Genomic DNA, 17200 nt, shown 5'->3' with positions numbered 1-17200 from the left:
TCTTGCCTTGTTTTTATCTCCCTTCTCCTCTGGGCCTCAGCTTCCTCACATACAAAGAACTCATCTTTAGGGCCTTGCTGATATTTGCTGAGACCCTGGAACTTCCTGTGACCTCAGTCTTCTAGTGAGGCGGGGGTCTGGGCCACAGGCCTGGAGAGGGTGCTGACTCTGTAGGGGAGGCCGAGCCCTGCTCAGAAGTCAAAGCTGTAACAGTCAGTACTTGCCCATGTAGTGCTGGTGCCACTGTTTGAACCATGACATTTCTGGGGCCTGTCCCCAGCTCCAGGCAGAGGGACTGGTGCGCTCTGGGGGAGGGGAGGGAGGCGGATAGGAGGGCATGGGGCTGTAAAGGGTGGGGCCCAACTAACTTTCCTTTCCTGGTAACACACTTGCTAACCTCATTTCCTTTTTCTGAAGGGAAATGCCATTGACATCACACAACTGGATTTTCAGTGAGACCAGATGAGAACTCGTGATCCCCTTGCCGGCGAGAAGGATGCACACGTGGGCTGGGGACAAATCTGTCCAGGAGTAGATTAGGAAAGCCCCTGATCCAGGCTCCTACTCCCTGCTGCAGAGATGGGGACCCCTCTGCAGAGACCTGCCCTGGGGTCCACAGCCAAGCAGCAGAGCTAGGGCCAGAACCCAGGCACCTGCCTGTCCCAACCAGGGCTCTAGACGGAGGGCCTTAATCTGCTCCTCAACCCCATTTAATCATGGCACCAACATCCACCAAGCTGCCTAAGCCAGAAACTGGCCTGAGCGTGGTCTCCTCTCCCACCAGTACCCAACCTAGCTGCAGATACCTTCCTCCTCCAGTTTAGCCCCAGGCCACGCCCCAGTCTCTCTCCAGGACCACTGCCCAACCTCAGCTTAGGTCTCCCACACCCATCCAGGCCCCTTTCTCCAATCTGTCCAGCTGCTAAAACACAGTGCCCACGAAGTCATTCACCAGCTTAAGCCCCTCCCCGGCTTCCTGGCTGGGCATCTGAGGCTCTCTGTGATACTCCCTCTTTTCCCCTCAGCCACCACTCCCGATCTGCCCCTTTGCTCCCTCAAAGCAGAGATTACCTGCCACCTCCAGATTCTGGAACCTTCTTGCACTCGCTCCTGCTGTTCCCTCTCCTGGGAACTCCTCTCTTTACATGCACATTCCTGCTTAAGTTCACTCCTGAGGAAGGTTCTTTTAGTAAAACCTAAAATATATCTCAACCCACTAGTTAGTTATTATCCTTGTTGTCATTCAAATGTCCCATGTCTAGCCGGTGGGGATCTCATTTATTGGCTTGAGTCCTTTCGGCCTGAGCCTAGTTATATGCTCCTAACAATATTAACATGATTACTGATTTGTTTTCTCCTACTTTCTCCATATATTCTAAAAGTTTCAGAGTAACAAAACCAGTTACATTGTTAACAATATGAAGATTGAAAGCACTTTACAACCTGGCTGTAGTTCTTTCGACCTTAGAGTATATACATATATATATACCTATATAGAAGGTATACATAGCGAGATATCTATCATCTATCTATCTATCTATCTATCTATCTGTCTATATATCTATCATCATCATCATCTATCTACTATCTATCTATCCATCTATCATCTATCTATCCATCTATCATCTATCTATCTATCTATCTATCTATCTATCTATCTATCTATCTATCTATCTATCTATCTATCTATCTATCTATCTATCTATCTATCTATCTATCTATCTATCTATCATCATCATCTACCATCTATCTATCTATCTATCTATCTATCTATCTATCTATCTATCTATCTATCTATCTATCTATCTATCTATCTATCTATCATCATCATCATCATCATCATCTATCTACCATCTATCTACCTCATCTACTATCTATCTATCTATCTATCTATCTATCTATCTATCTATCTATCTATCTATCTGCTACCAGAGATGTGTATCCAAGTCACAAGGTCTCTAAATCACCCAAATAATTCAGCTCTGCATGGTGAGGCCATCCACTCAGTACACAGGCTCATTTACTTCATTTTGCTTTTGATTTGGGGGCACTGCATTTGATTTTGATTTTAATTTTGTTTTATTTTTACGTAGAGCATTTACCTGGTTCTAAAGTTAATCTACAAACATGAGGTAGACCCAGCGCCGAGGGACAGTGACGACGATGGGGTGTGTGTGTGGAGAACTTGGTAATATGGGGGAGTGTAATAACCACAATGCTGCTCCTGTGAAACCTTCAGAAGATTGTACATCAATGATACCTTAATAAAAAAAAAATGAGGTGGATCCAAAGAAGTCTAGCTTCTACCTCCATACCCTATTTCCTCCCTCATCCAATAGATTACACTTTTATTTTTTGTATTTTAACTAATTTCTTTCATTAGAGAAAATACGCATTTTTTGGTATAATAATGTACTCTATACATTCTATTCACTTTGCTCTTTTACTTAACATTGTACCCTGGAGAGTATGTCACCACAGCACGTAGAGCTGTTCCTTATTCTCTGTCCTAGCTGCGGTCATCCACTGTGCAGTCACTGATACCTATGGATGGACGTTTTGAGTGCTTTCTAGCTTTTAACTATTACAAATAGTGCCTCCACAAAACACTTTATGCATACATTTTGTCTTTTTTCTGCCAGTGTATCTTTGGGATAGATTCCTGCAAGTGGAGTTACTGGGTCAAAGGGTAAACAATCCGTCATTTTGCTAGAAATTGCCAAATTCCTTTCCTCTTAAGCCCTGCACCATTTTGGATTCCCACCAGATGATGTATGAGAAGGCCTTTCTTACCAACTTTCAGGTTTTTGACAATCTGATAGGTGAGATATGGTATCTTGGCTTGGTTTTAATTGGTATTTCTCTGAGTATGAACAAGTTTATATGAGGCTATCACTTTTCATAAGGGTTCTTACTCACTCTTTTAGAATCCAGCTGGCACAGATGAGGTCCTTAGAGATTTAAAGAAGGAAGAAAGGTACAGGTAAGCAAACAAATGAGAAAATCGAGTTTGAAGAGGGTGGTTGGCTTGCCGAAGGTCATGTGCCCAATTATCACCAGAACTTAGACTAGAATTGATCTTTTCTCTCCTTTGTCTAGTTAATTTTCTTCCAACTATAAGATGAATAGAAGTTTATAGTAGAAAGTTTGGAAATTACAGGAAAGTTAAACCTGAAAAGGTTTTAATCTTTCTACCCCAAGTCAACCTTTTTCTAGCATTTTAACCTATTTCCTCCTAGTCTATAGGTATTTTTTCAGTTTTGATCACTCCAAATATATGGTTTTGTATTCTCTTCTCTTTTGCTTAACACTTTCCATGTTAATAATAACTCTTTGTAAACATAACTTTTTTTGAAATTATTCTTTTATTAATGCCAGACGCAAAAATGTAAACAACGACATTTTTCAGGTGAATTTTGGACACCAAAATAATCTATTCCTATTTTGACAAAGGTAGATTTTCCAAGCTGAATAAAACATAACTGTTTAAAAATTATACCTGGATAAAAAAAAGGTTAATTGACTGAACCCTTGAAATTTAATCAAAAGCGCCCCATGCTGGTGAGCATAAAACTGTTTTGCCAGATTCCTTCTTAGTGTGCAAACATAATTTTAATGACTGTATGATATTTCTCTATTGGAATATATGTTAATTTATCCTTTCTGTTACTGTTAGACTTTTAGACTGTGTCTAGGTTTTTACTATTACAAACAAATCCTAACATGTTCATCTTTGTTCACATTCTGGATTTCCCCCCCTTAAGACTGATTCCTGGAAGTAGCACTCCTAGAATCCCAGCACTGAGTTCCAAGTTCAGGGATGTTCTTGGCTGTGCACTGAGGGGACTGTTTGTTAAGCTTCGCTCCCATGATTTCCCAGAGTCTCAGGCCTGGCCCGGTTCTCACTGTTTGTGATCTTGAGTAGAGACACACTCACACACAAGATCAGGGGATGAGCTGAGCTAGGCAGGATGGAGCCTGCTCAGGATGAGGGATCTAACTCTTTCCATTTCCTCCTGGGCTGCTTGCCTTCCCAGGGCTGTGCAGCCAACAAGAGGAAACTGCCCCCTGGGCAAGGTTGAACCTGGGGAGGGTGCAGGCAGACAGCAATGCTGAGAGAACATGATGGTCTCTACTTTGGAGGCACTCATCATCCACAGGAGCTGGGCTCAGACCCTCCCACCCTGAGAAGGACTTATGAGGGACTCAGACATGGCACCTGCCACAGATGGAGGATCTGTGGTTCTAGGAAAGCTGCTTAGAGGAGGCATTCATTGAGTTTAGTAATAAGGAATATAGGTCTTGTTTGACAGGTGAGGTTGGGCAGCGGCCAGTCCTCAGGGGCCTGTAAACCAGGTTATAGATAATGGATCGTGTCCTATGGGCAGTGAAGCAGGGGATGACAGAGCCAGGTCTGTGTTAAGGACAGTCCCTCTGGCTGCTGTGCTGGGGGCAGGATGGCAGATGGAAACTGGACAGACTGTTAGAATGAGGCCAACACCCAAGTAAAAGACCATGAAGACTGAATAAGAGCTGTGGCCAAAGGATGGAAAAGGAAGATGGGGACCAGAGACCCTGGGTACGCAGCAGATACTCAGAACAGAAAAAGAGTGTGTCAATTTATGCTCTTCCCGTAGCCTACGGGGAAGACTCCTGGACTGGGAGTCAAGGTACCTAGGTCCCGGTCCCAGCTCCATGTGACCCAAGGCGAGTCTCTTCTCTGTATGTGGGCCTCCACCAGCCTCGACCTCGCCTGGGTGCCGTTTTCACATTTTTACAGTAAGGATGTGTACTAGGCCATCTCGGAGGACTCTTATGTTCTGAAAACCTTGTGATCTTAATGGTATGAAGCAGCCGAGATCCCTGGAGGGAAGAGGAGGGAAGATAACCAGAGGCTGAGTAGAGGGAACAGCCAGGGTTGGGGTCTCAGGGTTCAGGCTCTCCGTCTCCCAACCCCATCAATCTTGCAGCCTTAATGTCAGTGGGGAGGCCTGGGCCCAAGCCAGCTGTGGGGAGAGAGGAATTGTTTCTGGCTCGAGTAGCAGAGAGGAAAGAATGCAGAGCTCCCAAAAAGCCGTGAACAAATCGTCAGCCCTGGCTGGGTGCCCAGAGGTTTTGCAACTGTCCTCCCAGCTTGAATATCAAGAGTGAGCCCAAGCGGGAGGGCAGCTCATTGCCCCAGTGCATCAGAGACTGCAAGGTGATGAGGGGCACTGGAGAGGCCTTGGCTGCAAGTAAGAGAAAAAAACCCTGCCTCCAATGTCTAAATAAAACAAGAAATCATATCACCTTACACCACTGCAAGTGTGGAGTGGGTGGTTTAGCACTGGCAGCAGCTCCTCATGTCAAGGACACAGGCTTTTCTGTTTCTCTCTTGTCCTTAGCTAGTTCCCCTTGTGGCCCCAGGATGGCTGTCCCTTTCCTTGGGGTTGAAAGAAGGCGACCTGCTGCAAAGGGGGTTACACGCCTCCATGTGGATGTCTAGTGGGAGAGTGGGAGAGAGGACTTTTCTCCAAACCCTGGGCTATAAATCCTTTCCTCTGGTTTGAATAGGATGATATGGGTCATATTTCCAATCAATAGCAGTCTTGTGGGGAATGCCATGTGCCAATTGGCTTAGATATTTGGGAGCTAGAATTAAAACTGGAGGCGGGGAGAATGAGCACAATTGGGGTCCCATGAGGAAGGAAGAGAGGAATAGATGCTGGGTGGGCCAAATGATGATGAGCCTCTGTCCCATTCCCTTCATCCGATCCCCACCCAGCCTGGGGGTCAGCAGGACAGGTGTCATCTCTAGATGACCACTGAGGTCAACAAGGCACAGAGAAGTGTAGTGGCTTGTTTAAGTCACACAGTGGGCAAGTGGCAGAGCCTGAATTGAGAAAAATAAGCACACAACAAACTGGCTTCAAGCTGCCAGCCCTCCAGTCAAGCTCCTGACCCTGTTCCCTGTGGCAAGAGGCCTGCCACGTCCTCCGTGCTTCCACAGTGGCTGCCCACCAGCGGCCCTCTGGCCCTCTGTCTCAGAGCTCACTCTGCAGTGGGAGATGGCCGCCTCCCTCTCCGTGGCCTCACTCCTTGCATAAGGCTTCCTGAGAGTTCCAGGATCCAAGGCCAGGGGTGTGGGTTCAAGTCCTGCTTTGAGCTTCCATGTCTGCCCTTGTGAGATGGGGCCATGAGCCCCACGTTCACATCTTGGCATAACTATTGGAGGGATCAGTTGAAACAAGGAGATGCTGTGAAGTTCTGTGGAGCCATCAGGCTTCTCCTCTCCTGACAGAAAGTGTCATTCCATAGGCCTGGTCTGCACTGGCACAAGTCAGGGGACAGGCTGTCAGAAGGGCCAATGAGACAATCTGACAGGATCCATTCAACCACATATGCACAGTTTGAATCCATCAGTTGATAGAGGAGGAGATAGGCCCAAAGAGAGGCAGTACCCTGCCCAAGGTCACATAGGATTAGAACTCAGTCCCCTGGCAGCTGGCCCTGCCCTCCCTGCACCAGACCCCAAGAACAGACTGAAGTCCTCTCCCTGACCTGAGGGGGGGGAATGTGGCTGTTACATGGCCTGTGCCTGCCAGCACGTCCCCAAGTTTCTCAGGGGCCATTCACTGGGGGTTCACTGAGGCAAAGTCATACTTCCCCTCGGGCAGCTTCCTGTTTGGGCCAAACAATGACTTGCCAGGACCTGGTGCCAGCTGGCTGCAGCTGTTGCCAAGGCTTTGACTTCTTGCCTGCAGAGGAGATACTGGCCACCAGGGATCTGTTGCTGGTCTCCCCCAGTCAGGAACCCCACACTCAGATGTGGTCATTGGGCCCCACTGAATTCAGTAATCCCTTCATGTGCTGATTACACTAACACGAGCACCTTCTGTTTGCCAAGCTCTGTCTGGGTACCCAGAACACAGAGATACATGAGACGAGAGTTTAGCAATTTTACAACCATTTATCCTACATCCATGAGGAGTAGGACATTGTACTAGGTACCAGTGGTGTATATACGAATAAGCTACATGCTGTGTATCACTGACTGATTCATCCATTTGTCCTCCCAGTGCCTTGTAAGGGCACGAAGTTGGCTGTCAGTCATTTACACACTTGTGTGAATTAGTGCACATAGCTCCTTCCTGAAGGAATGTCTCAGGGCACATGGGCAAGGGGTACTATGGCTTAGTAGGTAAAAATAATAAAGATGAATGTTTATGATTTTTTGGTGACTTTTTTAATAGATAAGAAAATCAAGATTCAGATATGTAAAGGGAGTTACCTATAGTACAGGATGGAGCCTGGACCTTGCCCCAGATCTTCAGACTCTAGGCCTTGCACACCAAGGTGCTTCAAAGAGCCTCCGATCCATGTTATGAAGATGCATAGGGTTGTACATGCTGTGGGTGTGTGCGTCTGTGGAGCAGGGGCACTTGCTGCTGGTAGAATGTGGTGGGGAGTAGATGGTGGGAGGGAGATACCGCGTGCTCTCTCTGTGGTGGGTACCTAGCCAGTGTGGTCGTTCCCTCTCCCAATGAGGGAAGAGGAGAGGCAAGAAGCCTCCTTGAGCACCTGGAAAGCAGTGCAGTTGGTGCCAGCCCCCAGGTTGAGCACTGCTCCAGTCATTCTCCATCTGTCCAGGGATCCAGTCCTCTCTCAGGCTCTGTGCCCTGGGAGGCTGACTTCTGTGGATGCTTCAACTTTCTATTAGGTTTGGGTTTGGTCAGCGGGAGGCAGGCGGCCAGCGAGAGAGGAGTGAGGTCAAAGCTTTCGGTTCCCCATTCCTCCCTGCATGGCCACAGCCACAGCAGCTCCCCCTTCTGCAGCTCCAAGCCCTGTTGGCTCTGGGAACACCGTCGCTGCCTGCTGACCCTGCAGGCCTAGGAGGCAAGCACTTCCTGATGTTGCTAGTCTGGGAGCTCCTCGCCTCTGTTGGCTCCGTCTGCTGGGCCCATCCTTTTATTCACCTCTCTGCCTGCTGGAATCCCAGCCAGGACTGAGCTGGACCCTCTCCCACATTCCTGCCTTGTTCCCTTTCCATTGGGTGCCCCTCACTGCCCCATCCACACCCGCCTGAGACAGGGTAGTGGCTTGGCCAAGTCTGCTTCCCCCTGGGCCTCCTGAACTGGTTCTGGTGCTGCTGTGGAAACAATGAGAGGGAGGTTTCCAAGGACTGGGACTGGATCCCTCCACGTCTCCCATTTCCTGGGACAGGCTGCTTCTCCTGGGCTCTGGGGCTAGAATAAGCAGGGTGTCCTACTGCGGGGTCTTGGGAGAGCAGAGGTCTGGGCCCAGGCTTGTCTGCTCCTAGCCCCGGGCTGAGGGTGAGGAAGGTCCTGGCGAAGGGGGAAGAGAAGTAGCGAGGCCTCCTGCTAAGCTGTGGGGCCCTTAGAGTTGCCCCCAGGCAGCCCCCGTTGGCTCTGCAGCAGGGACAAGCCCAGGAATGGGGGATGCCACCGAAGTCACTGAGGAGACACCTCCCACATTTTCTTGGAGCCTGACATCCCTTCTAAGGGCCACACACAGACCTCTCTGTGCTCCAGAGACCTCCATAACCCATGAGAACCAACACCTGACACGTCCCCTTCCTCCCTACTCCTCTCCCCATGTCCCCTCCACCAGGGAAAGTCACCAGAAGCCTGGGGTCACCTCTGGGTTCAGCCAGGTTCTCACCAAGTCCAGCAGTTCAACTCTAAACAGCTCTTGCCTCTGTCATCTATCCAGGCCATCACCACTGCCCAGGCTGGGCCTTGTCATCTACAGTCAGTTACGACAATGGCCTCTCACTTGTCTCCCTGACTCCGGTCTTGCTCCCTCCGGTCCATCCTCCCTTTGCAGCTGGGTGGTCCTCCAGAAATCTAAGCATGTCTCTTCCTTGCTTAAATGGAGCCCAGATTCCTTAAACTGTGATATGCCCAGGCCCCCTCTCCAACTCTACCTCGATGGTCCATAATCCATCAGCCTTTGCTGGTTTCTTCCTGTGTGGCTCTGAGTCTATTTCAGAATGGCCCCCTTGGAAAGAGTTCCTCCCCATTCCCACCAGCACTGCTGTCTTGGTTTGGGTTCCTACAAAAGCAGGGTATGGCACCAGGCATAAGGAGGGGCGGCGATCCCAGAAAGTAGGAGTGGGGAGAATGACAGAGAGAAGGAGAAAGCCCACCCTGGGTGTGTTATATCTGTCTCCAGGGCCGCACTGCTCCAGGACCTGCCAACCCTACAGAATGCCTCCTGGAATCATCTGCCTGCAGGACAGGAAGCTGGAAGGCCATCTGCTGACTCCCGCTCCATGGGGTGAGGACCTTTAGGCCTCTTGGCTGCATCGCCTGCCCAGGCAAGGTCCTGTAGTGCTGATGAGCCTATAGCCAATCAGAAACTCCTCGCGGCTCAAGCTTAGGGTAGGACGGTAGCCATGGGAACTTCGGCTGAAATCAGCTGTGAGCCAAGGGAAGTAACAACAGCTTTGGAGGTGGCTGTGCAGTCTGTCAGGACATCTTAATTGGCCATCGCCTCAGTCAGTGCATACATGTGGCGAGTTGGAGTTCACACATGAGGCTGCCGAAGAGGAGGCTGTGGTCAGAGCTCAGCTGGGAGCTCTGGCAGGAGCCCAGGCTTTGCTGCTGGACTCCCCGGTTCAAATCCATGTTGGCTGGTACCTGCTGTGGGACCTCTAGCAGACCAGACCACGTATCCCTAGCCATTGTTTCATCAGTCATAAAATAAGGACAATGATTTCTGATACAAGGTGTTTATGAGAATCAAATGTGCCCTCAGAAATGAATGCATGTGGCAGAGTCTGTTGTCCAATACAAGTTATGTCTGTTTCTTTCTTCCCTCATGAAGTTGCTGCCCTGAACTCTTCCAGCAGCCCTGGGAATCTAATACATATCCTAAAAAGGTACCTCATTTTCTGCTACCTATCCTTCCCTTCTAATCTCTTTGTGTCTCTGTCTATGTGTCTGTCTTTCAAGACTCTCTGATGCACTGTGAGCCCCTTGGAGGTGGGGCCTGTGTCATTCTCATTGCTGTATCTTTAAGGTTGGGCACAGGGGCCATTCAGTAAAGGTTTTCTGGAGACTCACTGAAAGAATCATTTCGATGCTTTTCCTGGAAATGTGGTCCCTTGGAACAGGCAGAGCTATCCAGGAAAAGCATTCCAAGGAGGCAAAGGCAAAGAGGCAGGAAAGAGCAGTGGGAAAGTGAGTGAGCAGCGCACTGTTGCCTGGGGTGTGGGACACTGGTAGAGAGCAGAGGCAGGGAGGGACCGGCAGGGGGAAATGCTGGGGTCAGGGTATCAGGATTGGGGCATGCACTTAATCGGGCAGGTGAGCAGGTGGTGGGGAGTCGTGAAGAGGAGGTAGAGCGACAGCAAGGAAGATTATTCAGCCTCAGGACAGATTGAAGACAGGGAGACCAGGAAGGTGTGTGGCCGGGGCCCCAGCCCTGGTGAGAGATGCCCAAGGTCTGGAGGGAAGACGCGAGACATCTGGGAGGAAGCAGTGCAGGCCCGATGACTGATTTGGGGACACTGTCCTCTTTGAGGTACCTGCCTCCAGGCTCCTCCTCCTTCTGAAGATGCCATACTGAGAATTTCCATGATGTCTGCAGTGACATATAAATCTCTCCACCCCCGGTCCCCTTACTGACAGCTGTCAGTCTTGGTGAGGGAGCAAATGAATGAGCCACCCCCACCCCAGGCTGCTGAGGTTTCACAATTAAAAATGTCAATTCATGGAAGCAAGTAATTTTTCACCTTTTAAAAATATCAATGGTTTCTTTCTTACTGCTCATGAGCAATATAAGTTAACTGTATAAACAATCTGAAAATATGGTAGCACTGGATCTTGTAAATATAAGGTGAAAATTGCAGTCAGTAAAAATGACCCTGGATTATCTCTTAAGTGGAAGGCCCTGGGATACTAGATATTCAGAAGACAAAGGTGACCTTGTGTAATTGTCTTTACCTCTAGACTGTGACCTTTTCCCTGGAACATCAGGGCCAAGGTCTAGTTCAAAGTGGGTGACAGGGCAGAGTTTGGAGGTGGTAGGTGGTTAGATTAGATGCTTGTGGGGTATGAGTCCACTGCACAGAGAAGTCAAAGAAAAAAGTAAAATCACCTGAAATCCTCTTCCAGATCTTATGTTTTTGTGAATACGTTCCTTCCAGTCTCTCCCACCCTACTTCATAGTAATAGCTCTACTCAGTGGATTACGAAGTGCCTCCTGACGTGGTGAGTGACTGGAGAAAGACACAGCACCACTTCTGTGGTATTCCTGTCAAAAAGGACAGAACCTGACAGAGGAAACATCAGACAAACCCACACTGAAAACCAGTCTACATACTAATTGGCCCAGACTCATCAAAAGTGTCAGTACCGTAAAAGACGAAGAGAAACTGGGCAACTGTTTCTGACTGAAGGAGATGAAAGAGACATGGGGCCAAGTAGCAGGTGTGATCCTGGATTGGATCCCACATCAGAGGCGAAATTGCTATAAAGGACATTACTAGGCATTTGGTGAAATTTGAATCTGGCCTGAAGGTTAACTAATAATATTACAGCAATGTTAAATGTCCTGAATTGAGATTTGTACTGTAATCATATAAGATAGTGTCTTTTTTTTCTTAGGAACTTTAGGTTGAAATAGTTGGGGTAATGACGTATGCAACTTAACTTTCAAAAGGTTTGGGGGCAAAATGTGTAAATATAGAGATAGAAAGTGACAAAACAAAATGTTAACAATTACTAACAGCAGGTGTATCTGGTTGAAGGATATATGGGAGTCCAATGTACAATTCTTGAAATGCTGTAAGTTTGCAATTTTTCTGAAACTACAAGTCAAAAAATATTTCCAGTCCAGTTCAAATAAAACCCCAGTCTCTGGGAGAAAAATGTTTGCAAAAGATATATCTGATAAAGGATTGCTTTAACAGAAGCCTGTTTTTAAAAAACAAAAAAGCCTTTGGTCTCCTGCTACATTCCCATTACATGGGTGAATGGTGATGATAATACCAAGTGTTGGCGAGGATGAAGAGCAGCTGAAGTCTTAGACATTGACGGTGGGAATTAAAACTGAATAGTCACTTTGGAAAGCAGTTTACAGTCTTTGACAGTAAACATACACCTGCTGTGGGACCCAACACCCACTCCCAGGTATTTACCCAAGAGAAATGAAAACTTACATTCACACCAAAACTTTTATGTAAACGTTTATAGCAGCTTTGTTTATAATTCCAGCCCAAACTGGAAATGGCTTAAATGGACTTCAATAGGAGAATGGTTAGACAAACTGGAAATCTGTTCAATGGAATACTACTCCACTAATAGGAACAAACCGTGATACTGTCAACCACCTGGAAGAATCTCGAGTGCATTGTATTAAGTGAAAGAGCCCAGACTTAAAAGGTTACCTATATGTGGTTTCATTTATACGGCATTCTGGAAGAGGCAAAACTGTAGCAGAAAACATCCCAGTGATCCCTAGGGGCTGGGGATGCAAAAAGGAGTTGATGGTAGGTAGAGCAGCGCAAGGGACTTTTCAGGTTGTTGGAAGTGCTTTCCGTCTGGACTGTGGTGGTGGTTACACAACTGTGTGTGTGTTCGTCAAAACTTCCAGAACTGTCCATTAAGGGTGAATCGTACCCTATGTAAATGGTTCCTCAATTACACAGGCAAACAAAGGAACAAACTCGATTCCCAAGGCTTCTCTCCTCCCTTCACACGTTCAGCCCAACATGGTTCAGAAACCTGTGGTGGGGAAAGGAAGTGTTTGGAAGCAGCTTCAGGGTTGAGTGGGGGCTGGGGAAGGCGAAGGGCAGGGCAAGGTCGGCTCCGAACGGAGGCATTTTAAACTGGCATTAGACCCCTCCCGGTGGCACGTGCCCAGACGCACGCCGGGGCTCTCACGGGGCAAGTGCCGTTCCGGTGGTGAGGAACCTCCTCTGTGGTCTCTGCTCCTGGCCCCTGCTCTTGGGGACGTGCCTCTGGTTGAGCACCTGGGCTGACCCCCGCTTGCACCAAGGAGTCCTTCCTTGTAGGGGTGGGACAGACTCCTTGGGCGGGGGTCTTTCGGGTGGCTCATGCCCGGCTACCTTGCCGTGTGTCCTGTTGTCCCCTCACACAGCATTCCCTCTTTGCTGCCCCACTCTGGAAGCAAGGCTGCTCCCACAGCAGCCCCTGTGCCCAGGTTGGCATACCCAGCTTGGCTACCCCCAGAGAAGCTCCACCCTCCTCTCATCTTCAGACTTTCCCATGGGAGAGGGGGGCTTAAGCTCTGGGTCCTCTAAACTCCAGGACAGCCCTGGTCTCTTGGCTTGAGCCATGTGAGGTGACGTGTGACACTTGGGCGTCTCTCTGCACGGAAAGCTTCAGCTGTTCCAGGCCAGGGCCTGCTGTGAGCTGCAGGCAGGTGACAAGGTGGGGACAGACAACCTCTGCTGTCGTCCTGCTGGCTGGGGCCAGTGCTGCTTCTGAGGCCTTGGGGACAGCAGCATTTCTGAGACAGGAAAAGTTCCACTTAACAGTACACATAACTATTATGTTATTTTAACAATACAGGGATCTTACACATATTTTATAACCTGCTTTTTCACTTCATACTATGTTTTGAGCATCTTTCCAGGTCAATAGTAGACCTCTATATTCATATCATTTAAAATGATCAGTATTCCCTTTTATAGATATAATAAAACTTACTATATCAAACCCTGCTTGTTGGCAGTTATAGGTTATTTCTAATTTTATTATTAATAGTGCTATGATTGGGCCAATTTATGTGAAGCTGATGAAGCTTTAGCTGCAGGGTCCCTTACTTGCTTAGGACTTATCCACATGCCCAGGAGGCATCCAGCAATTTCATATTCATACTTTTGTCTTCTTTTTGTACAAGAGGCCTTCAGAATTGTATAAGCTTCAGGTTCCACAAAAGCTGGCTGTGCCCTTGGCCATGATAAACATCCTCATACTCAATCTTCCTTTGGCTACATCTTTATTTCCTTAGAATAAACTCCTAGAAACCAACTAGCTGGGTTAAAGCAGATGCACATTTTTAAGATTCTTGGAACATATTGCCTAAGAGCCCTCCACAAAAAGTGATCTAATTTACACTGCAGTCCTGCTCTGAATGAGAACACACAGACGGGTGTTTTCTATGGGATTGTATTTCTCTGTTATTGTGGCTCAGTTGTAGCTGCCCTTAACACCTTCTCCCCAAAACAGGGGTCTTGACCTGAGCTCTATGGGACCCACGGGCAGAATTCTTGGGGTCTGTGAGCTTGGATGAGAAAAAAAATGATATCTTAATTTTCATCATTAGCCTCCAGTTGAAATGTAGTATCTCCTTCCATCACAAATGTAGGTCTCAAATCCCTGTGGCGTTAGCAGTATCTGTGACGTTAGTAATCACTTCAGCAACAGAAATCAGATGTGTTTATGCCTTGTTAATAATTGTTGCAGATCTCTGCAAACATTGTTCATGCTCATCAGTGCTTCAAAATTACAATAGTTATTAGACCTGCTACTAGAGTTCATGATGTGTTTAAAAAATGTATTACTGAATTACAATTATTTGTAATATTTTGGTAACTATTTGATAGAACTGATTTCTTTTGTAATCACATGTGTTTTTTGGTTTGCTTATTTAAAAACCTTATTCTGAGATGGGATCCATAGATTTCACCAGATTGCCAAGGGGTCCATGGCACAATAAAGATCAGAACCCTTACTGTATGTGACTCCTAACTCACATGTCTTTGAAATGTGTGCATGACACAGGAGGAAAGGAGTTAAACTTTCATGATGCCTCCCTGGAGCCAGGCTCTGTGTCAGGTGCTGGGGTACAGAGGAGACAGGACGGCCTCCTGCCCTTGATGAGTTCACAATCAAGGTGGGAGATGCAATCTCACAGCTCCCGTGGGCTGGGAGCACAGGTTCTCAGAGTTTCCTGGAGTTTAAGAAAAACCAGAAATCCAGATTTTTATACATTCCCACTTCAATCAACTCTTCCAATTTTTAAATGTTGGCAATTAAACCATATTTTTATAAACCACTGTGTGGGCCAAATAAAGCATGCCTGATTGCTGAATCTGGCCCATTAGGGCGGAACAAAGCAGCAGGGATTCCGAGCCCCCAGCCACACCTTGCTCAGTTCCTGCGAGCCAGGAACATGGGGGACTAGAGCCCTGGCCTTGGGAAAAGAGCAAATGGGAGAAGGAGCTGTGTGGTGGGTGGGGTGGGGTGGGGGCCCTGCAACCTGGCTGCAGCCCCCGCCCCCTCCCTGAGGAGAGGCCTGGCTGGAGGCAGATGCTGCTGTGGCCAGGGCATCAGGGGAGCTGTGGGACTAATGAGATCATTAAATGATTATGTACCTGGGTAACCCAAGAGCCTCTAGCAGAGGAACAAAAAGTAAAATCAAAAATAAAAGAAATGAACAAAATATCCCATTTGAATTAAAAACTAATAAGGTTATTGTATATGAGTCAAATATATTAAAAAATTAACTTTTCTCTATTTTGACAATAAACACAGTAAAAATGGAAACAGAAAAAAAAATTTCATTTACAATATTGACAAAAAGTGCAAAATAGGAATAGATTTAGTAAGACAGATTTAGGGCCTGTATGAAGAAAGCTATACAATCTTGCAGAAAGATTGAATACAAGATATGAACAAATGAAAAGACATACCATGATCTTGGATGGGAAGACTTAATATCAGAGAAATTTTGAAACTCCCAAGATCAATTCCAAATAGAGCAAAATGTTGATATGGATGAATAAATGCCTGAAAATAGTCAAAAAGTTATGGAAAATAATAACAAGAGGACTTGCCTTATATATATCAGAACAAACTTTAAAAACAATCATAGGGTATTGATATAATAGAGAAACAGATCAGTGAAATACAAATAGGAAATCCAGAGATAGACCCAAATATATATCAGAATTTAATACTGACAGAGTGAACTTTTAATTATTTACTAAATGACACTGGCACAGTTTTTGTCCCTCTGGAAGCAAATTAAAATCTGGCCACTCTTCAATTTCTTAATAAAAAACACACTTCAGATTATTTAAAGATTTGAATGTAAAAAAGAAAACAAGAGAGATAAAATGAGAAAAATTAGGAGATACACGAGCAATCTGAAGGAAACAACCAAACTGAGAAGCTATAAAGGAAAAGGGAGCCCCTGAAAAGAATTATGGGAAAAGATACACAAGCAGAATCAATAGACAAATGAGAGATTTGGAAAACATTTGTTGTAAGAATGCTTAAGTTTAGTAATAATGTGCAATGAAGTTTTACAGGTTGGAAGGGAAAGATAACAGGAAATGGGAAAAGGACAAAAATGGACAGTTCATGGAGAGTCAATCCGAATAGCTAACAAATAAATGAAAACCTGCCCAGATCCAGAAGTAGGAAAATGCAATTTAAAGACAATGAGAGACCACTTGACATTTGCAGCTATTACCTGCATTTCCACACTGTGGAATATTATGCACTGTTAAAAATGAATCAGAGGTATGTAAGTTTGGTGGGATTTCCCTGAAGTATTATTGAATAAAAAAAGCAAGATGCAGAAAAATGTATACACTATGATACCTTTTTTATAAAACAATGATATATTCATTATCTGTATTTGTATATGTTTAAATGTCTATCAACGATTACTTGATTATAGAGGAAACAGATGAAAGGTTTGAAATAAGAATGCTAATAAGTTATCTCAGGTGAAAGAGGAGGGTGCAAGCTGACTTGGGTGGTGCAGGAATGGAGGAGGGAGCCAAGACTATCCTACCCACCCCCCAAAAAACATTGGAGCCTTCGGGAGGACTTACTCTGCAGCCTCACTAGTCCCCTAGCCCCACAGTGCGTGATTTCTGGGACCCTCCCTTAGTGGGATCCCTCCCACCACCCTGCATGTGGCCTTCCGTATTTTTCTCCATGATCCCAGAGCAGGGCAGCCGAGGCCCTGAGGGGGAGGGAACGCAGGGAGAGCCTCAGCGGAGGGGGCAGCTTCCAGTGTGTGAGAATGGAGCTCAGGGTCTAGAGGGCAGCTCTTGCTTTCCACAGGCATTTTGGCAAATTCATGGGAGGGAAAGAGGCTAGAAGGGAGATTGATTCACTCATTCAACTTAACTCCTCCTTTAGTCTGAGCTTATAGATCCCCTCAGAGAGGACTTTCCAGTCTGCCCATCTCAATTTCATCTCCCTATTAT

This window comes from Manis javanica, chromosome 11 (genome assembly GCF_040802235.1).
Source record: "Manis javanica isolate MJ-LG chromosome 11, MJ_LKY, whole genome shotgun sequence".
NCBI classification, from domain to species: domain Eukaryota; kingdom Metazoa; phylum Chordata; class Mammalia; order Pholidota; family Manidae; genus Manis; species Manis javanica.
This window is presented reverse-complemented; position numbering follows the sequence as displayed.